The sequence below is a fragment of the Phragmites australis genome, chromosome 2 (assembly GCF_958298935.1).
Source record: "Phragmites australis chromosome 2, lpPhrAust1.1, whole genome shotgun sequence".
Classification (NCBI taxonomy): Eukaryota; Viridiplantae; Streptophyta; class Magnoliopsida; order Poales; family Poaceae; genus Phragmites; species Phragmites australis.
The window spans coordinates 34,146,177-34,153,177 of NC_084922.1; the positions used below are offsets into that span (position 1 = coordinate 34,146,177).

The 7,001-nt window shown below is 43.1% G+C and overlaps 1 pseudogene; it reads right to left on the reverse strand.

The window, feature by feature from the left end:
• Window positions 1-1,049: 1,049 nt before the first annotated feature.
• LOC133905925 (uncharacterized) lies at window positions 1,050-4,944 on the reverse strand (annotated as a pseudogene).
• Window positions 4,945-7,001: the final 2,057 nt, after the last annotated feature.

Genomic DNA, 7,001 nt, shown 5'->3' on the forward strand with positions numbered 1-7,001 from the left:
TTTTTCTTTTTATGGTGCCCGCATAGGCGGTAAAATTCCATCTCTTCGTACGGCCAAGAGAAATACGGTGGTGCCACCACTAAAAAAAACAAAGTGTTTCGGTCACATGGCTTTACCATCAACGTGTTGCTTAGATGTGGAAGCCCATATGGCCCATACAAAGCACATGTGTGACTACCACATGCGCTCAAGGCCAGTGAGAGTAAGCAAAGTTTAGAGCAAGAAGAGAGGTGTGTTGGGGTTATTTTACCCTCTATCTAAGGGGTCCTGTTTAGTCCTTCGTAAAGAGAAAAGAGTTTCGAGATATTTCCCCTGTTCAATTCATATTGGAACTTAATTAAGTCAGAATTATACTGAAACGTATGAACAAGATAAGATCCTTATCCATTACATACCTGTAGAGTCATTTTCCCTGTTCAATTCACATTGGAAGTTTGGAACTCAATTAACTCTGAATTATACTGAAACATATGAACAAGATAAGATCCTTATCCATTACATCATTGGAGATAAATAAGAGCTAAGATACTGGTTGCTGCACTGATGCTTCTTCCCTTGGATGTACCTGCAAGCACATACATGCACAAGAAAACCATTTGGAGTAAGAGAAGCACCCAGGAACACGGGATAGAAGTAGGTACGAGTATGTGTGTAACTCATAAAAGGCCTACAGGAAACACGATTATACGAACAGCCCAGCAGAAGAGAAAAGTAACGAAGTAGTCAGGCTGTCACACCTGTCAACTGATCTTGCAGCACCTTATGAAGTCAGCAGCGTTGATAAACCTAAAATCCCACATGTCAAATTCTTTAAATAATTGCATGCCAGTCTTTAAGCTAAATAATTTGTGACCATCAAAATTCCAACAATATAGAGCATGCATGCGCATCATGCAGCTCAGGCGCCTTGGCCTCACTTGGCCCCAGTGTGCACTTAAAACCAAGAGCATTATCAAACATAAAATTGTATTACTTATGACACAACTAATGGAAGTGGTTGAGGACAAAATGTGAAAAGGCAAATAGCAGAAAAGGTTCAGAAAGTGCTTACAATATTTTAATTAAGTTTTTTCCTCATTCAGAAGCATCAGAGAATTCCACAGGCAAGGTTATGATTCGCGTACTACGTCCGAGGAGATCATAAACTTCAAGCTACAAGGACCAAAGGAACATAAGTTTAATATTTTTTGTTATTTTTTCAATCATAAATGCAAAATCAACATTTTTATACTGCAAATAATTTCAAACATACCTTGAGATCTACAGTGGAGCATGAATCGGTGCTTCTCTGCAGGAATCCCCAACCAAGAGAGAGAAGATAATCTTCCAGCTGCAGATAAAGTTTGACCATATTAACCATACTTATATCTAGATGAAAATGATATATAAATATTAAAGATATTTTTCACCTGAGGTAGGGTGTGAACACGCAGCCCATCGAACGAAACAATCACATCTCCATATCTAATGCCAAGTCTCTCAGCAGTAGAGTCATCTGATACCTAGATAGATCAAAAGAGTTACAATATGACCACGTATCAACAATGTATATAGTCTCAATAGAGCTACATACAGACTGAACAAACTAGAGTCATACCTTATCTACAATGTATCCGCTGTTGATGTTGTAATCAAGAGATATCACCTCCTGGAGTGACACCTCCAGCAGTTCCACTGTCCTTAAGAGCAAAACCATGTACAGGTGAAAGCAATACGACTGATATAAGTTGGATTTAATCAATCAGCTGCTCTAAAAATTGAACCACAAATATGTCAAGCCTAAGACAGCAGTTCCATAAGACCAGATCACTGTCACTTAAATGATACACTAGCTCAAGGATATATTAGGTTAGTCTTAAAATACTAGGATTTCTATTGATATTGTTCCTATTAATTTAAGGGTACATCACTAATTCTAGTTCAATATCGTACTACGGGGTCACAAAGTTCCACATGTATCATGATTATTGACAGTATAATACTCTAAAAAGGGAATATGCATAGAGAAGGGTTTTTCTTTTGCCCAAAGCTTTCGTTACCCAAGCTTTAAGAGGTTACCGTTCAAAACAAGGTAGGTCTACCCGAGCCAATTGCAATTGGGTTTTCCCATTTTTTTCCCCTTTAAGTTACTTGTCTTGACTACATGTGGGCTGCATGTTTTTCCATTCAAGTTCCTTGTGTTAGATTTGGCTTCAAAGAGCATTTGCTCCTAAGAGAAATTCAATAAGCTCCATGAAGCTTCACGGATCAGGCTTGTTGAACTGAACCTAGGTTTTTACCGAAAGTTTGCATTTAATACCAGGTTTATGTACATAACATTGCAACTTATCCCAAGTCTGAGCCTACGCCATTATACTTAATGTTTCTGATAGATGGAGCTTAACTGATCCAAGCTAGCATGTGTTGGATGACATCAACGCCATCGGCCAATTTTCTTGTCTACCTAGCAGTGATGTTGTCACCCCACCTTATCAAACTTCTGTAGTATGCGGGCTCCCAGTTTTAGATTTATTAAACATAAGAGCACATATATTTCAACATGGGGTAAGTTGCTCAGGTCAGTGAATAAAGTAGTTTTAAATGCAAACTTCATAAACATTGGACAAACTGCGACAACACTGCATATAACTCAAAGAGTATGTAGAATTTTGAAACCAATTTAACTCAGATGTTACAGACATTAATCAAGTTCTAACATCAGTGCAACAACGAAAAGGGTCAACAAACCTGAACTTCATCCACATTTTAATGCATGTGAGGATGGTGGAGATAGCAAGAATAGTAGCATTCGGGCCACCATTGTCAAATGCCATCCCAGTGACATTTGCCATCATGGTCGATCACCGGTCCTCCAGTGCCACTCTGCATTAAAGAAATACCACTAAGTAAACTGGGTAATGAAGCAAGAATACAGTACGGGAAAATAATAATATAACCATTACCTCAGGGGTTTCACAGCTAAGAAACATGAGGTAGTTGCGCCCTAAATAGTCTGGTTCTTCTAACCACTTGATTGTCCCATGCCTAGCCATCAGGTTGCACTCTTCGCCCCTAGCCAACACAAAAACCTCCTGACCATAGTTTGGGTTAGATCCAAAAGAGGGGAGCTGCAATGGTAAGTCTGACTCTGACGAGATCTTCAATAAAGCAATTTCATAATGCTCATTGAAGAACAAAAGTTGTCCCTCTAGCACGATCTTATTTGGCAAGCGAACGTGTAACTGAAAAGGAAAAAAAGGTTTGATTAGATATAGTTAAATTGTGCGGAAGGGTCAAGGAAATAGTTGATCAGAAAAGCACCACAGAAGAAACAAGGAACTCTAGAAAGTCAAACAAGACCATAGCACTAGTTATGCGCAAGCTGGGCTGATGATTCTACAATGTGGCGCACAGGAAGTGTGTTGAAGGTTGTAAGTGTGTTCTACAAGTGTGTTGAAGGTTGTAACTGTCGATAGTGCCCAAAGTAGCAAGTCAAGGTCGTGGAAAGGGAGTGCAAAAGGACAATAGGAGATCAGCGTCATGAAAAATGAGGTGCAAACTGCACCTACCAAGTTGGAAAAAAGAAAAGAAAATAAAACAAGATATAGACGTGCAAGCATAATTAAATAGACATCGTATATCTGTAATTGTGACGCATTCAAAAATAAAAATTAGAATTGAACAAGCAGGATAAGATCTCAAACGAAAATGAACAGATGGTACCTGTGGGCGCCTTTGAGTGGATTCAAACCAGTAAAACATGAAAATAATCGGTACTTAAAGCCATTAAGGCGGACACCGCTCATACAGATGGGACGCTAAATTGCTCACAAAACATTCTGAGGAAAACATTCAAATTCTACAATGTAGTGTGATTGATGTGGCTAAGGCAAGTTGAAGCAAACATGTGGAGGGGTTGCGCAACGTAAGCACAAGAGAATGAACTATTACCTGCAGGCTGCAAGCACTACATTGCAAAGGAAAGGCTATCAATTTGACAGAGCATTGGACTTTTATTTGATTACACTAAGTAGATATTTTGCAAGAGATGTCATTTGGTGGCGAAAAAGCATGGCGAATGTGGTAACAGAGAATAAATATATGAACTAGAAGCACATGTATGCCATTGTGCAGCAACAAAGTTAAAGATAACTTGTCCTTAACATTAATTGCTAAAGTCAAGGCAAGCTCCACAAAATTAACACTGCAAGTTTTATTTGTACCTTAGGTTTGGGATCACGTCCACTGACGGTTTGAGAACTAGTCAATATTCTAGCGCACTTTTTGGTCTCGTTCCAACCGACGACAATGCCCGTGCATTGGAAAATGACCTTCCCATCTGCAAACATACATGGATGTTAATCATCAACTAGGAGGAATCAATCGGGTACAAGTTCATCAGCCACTTTTACCGAGCGCGATGGAGGAAACGCTAACGATGGAGCGTGCTGCATCCCGAACCAGCGCCTTGTCTCTTGAGCTTGCCACGCTATCGGCGGTGTATGGGTCCTTGGGCTTCACCACAGTAGGAAGATTTCTACGAGGATCTAAAGAAAGGTGCACCAGAAGATGCAGCAAAAGTTAGTTTTGCAGCAGGAACAGTTTCGAGTTGAGAAGAAGGTAACCTTTTGCAGCAAGCCTGGAGACCCTCCTGCACTCAATGTTCCACTTTCTCACATCTTCCCGCTTGCCAGACGTGGGGTATGGCGGACAGCGAGGAGGGAGCGGCGGGGTGTTGGTGGTGGGTGCAGCAGGTAAGGCACTGGAGCCTTCTTCTACTGCTGCATCCGCTGTCGTCCTCTGCTGCTTCTCCTCCTGTGTGTCTGTTTTGCTCTCGCCCACAAATTCCGTCGTCACCGCCGCCTGAGCCTTCTTCCGCTTATTAGGAACCGACCCCGGATCTCCCGACTCCGCCGTTTCGAATAGGTCGGCCAACGGCCCGGTACTGCCCCTGCTCGCCGCCATACTGGCATACTGCAACTCCTGTCCGCCAACCTATCACCTTCCGCCGGCCCCGGCTTCAACCTCTCGCAGGCCGCCCCCGGAGTTCTGGTCCCTGTTGATGCAAGCTAGATCCCTTGGCCTTTACCTCCTTGGTTTGGGCGGAATCCTCTGCTCACCGCTCGAGCCGACGAGGGTTGCATTGGGTAGGTGCTTCAGTCGTTGGTCTTCGCCTCTCTTTATATAGATCGAGGCCAGGGGCACCTGATGTATACTAGGACAGTAGTCGAACCTGAGCCCGACACGAAATCTGAATCCTCTTACTAACCTAAATCCGACACAGAAATCCGAACTCTCTTTCGGTGAAGGAGTGTTAGAATTAATCTGGTTTTTTTATGTGTGCTTCATATGAGTTGAGTTAGAGTTGTAGGCTGAGTTTAAATTAGTGTGTATGTTGCACAACTTAGAGAATTGATTAGTCATCAGTGATGCATAAAAGTGTGTATATGGTGAGCGGATCTGTAGGGCCAAATAGTAAGCAAGTATTACATAGACGTAGTCAAGTGTGTGGACGCAGTTAGTGTATGACACATGTTCTAAAGTTGTTCGTGAGTTTTAAATTAGTGGAGTGCATGCAAAACTGCTTAGTTGTATTAGTGGGCAAGCTATGTGAGTGGTTGGCCGAGTCGTGCGACCAAACGTGGCTTGGCTGCCTAGTGCGTGTGTATCTATATAAGTCTCTGTAATCAACATCGTGGTGTTAAGAGTAGTGAAGAGAAATACAAGTGAGGAAAGTGTCCTAGTGTGCAGAGCCGCAAAATCATTCTCGTGTGTGTTTCTCTCCTGTGAGCAAAACAACGTGAGCTTATTTAGAGTGAAGAGAGAAGACTGTTAGAAAAATCTTTCGTGTTCTGCTTGCTAGCTTTCTTTGTGGTCAAGCAGCTCGCGTGTGTGGTCGTGTGCACTCGCGTCAGTAGTCGTTTGTGTTTCCAAGTACTCACGCACTGCTCGGGAGAGGTCGAGCAGCTCACGTGTGTGGTCGTGTGTACTCGCATGTGTGGTCTTGTGTGTTTCCAAGTTCTCCAGCACTGTTTGGAAGTGGTCGAGCATAGCTCGTGTGTCCTCAACGAGGTTCGAAAGCCAATAATTGGTATCAGAGTCGGGTTGAATGAATACTGAAGATCATGCCAGGTGAGGGTCGCTAGAAAGTGATGCCACCGACAGTAGCGCTACACCGAGAATTCCCATGAGTAAGGGAGCTGTGACCCTCCAATACCCCATGCTCACAGAGAGCAATTATGGGGTGTGGGCTGTGAAGATGAAGATATTCATACATGCATAAGGTGTGTGGGCGGCCATGGCAGGCGATGGAGTGATCGACGAGAAGAAGGACCAAATGTCTCTCACCTCTATTGTCCAAGCTGTGCTAGAGGCTATGGTGATGACCATATCTAGGGAGGAGACGACAAAGGAGACTTGGGATGCTTAAAAAATATGCATGCCGGTGAAGATTGTGTGAAGAATGTCCGAGTATAAACTCTCAAGAGGGAGCTTAATGGTATGTACATGGATAATTTTGAGAAAATTAATGAGTTTGCCTTGAAGGTTACTACGATCATAAATGAGATACACTCTCTCGGTATGAAAGTGGAGGAGAGCACCATCGTCGAAAAGCTCCTGCACTCTGTCCCCAATAAGTTCGTGCTCAGCACCATCGAACAATGAGGGGATATTATAGAGATGTCACTGTCAGAGACTATTGGACGCTTGAGGGTGTTCAAGGAGTCCTCCAAGGGTCGGCGTCATGACAAGGGTGGGGAGCCGCAACCGTTGTTCACGCACACCGAATAGGAGGCCAAGTTTCTTGAAGAAAAGAAGAGCGACGAGGGCTCTAGCAGCGACATCAAGAAGTACGTTGACAAGAAGAAGTACCGCGACAAGTTTGACAAGTCGAAGATCAATTGTCGCAAATGTGTTCAGTATGGCCACTTCGCCAACGAGTGTGAAGTTGTGTAGAAGGTGAAGAAGGGTGTGGTGCACCTCACCCCGGTGGATGCTGGTGATAAGCTCGTGTTACTTTG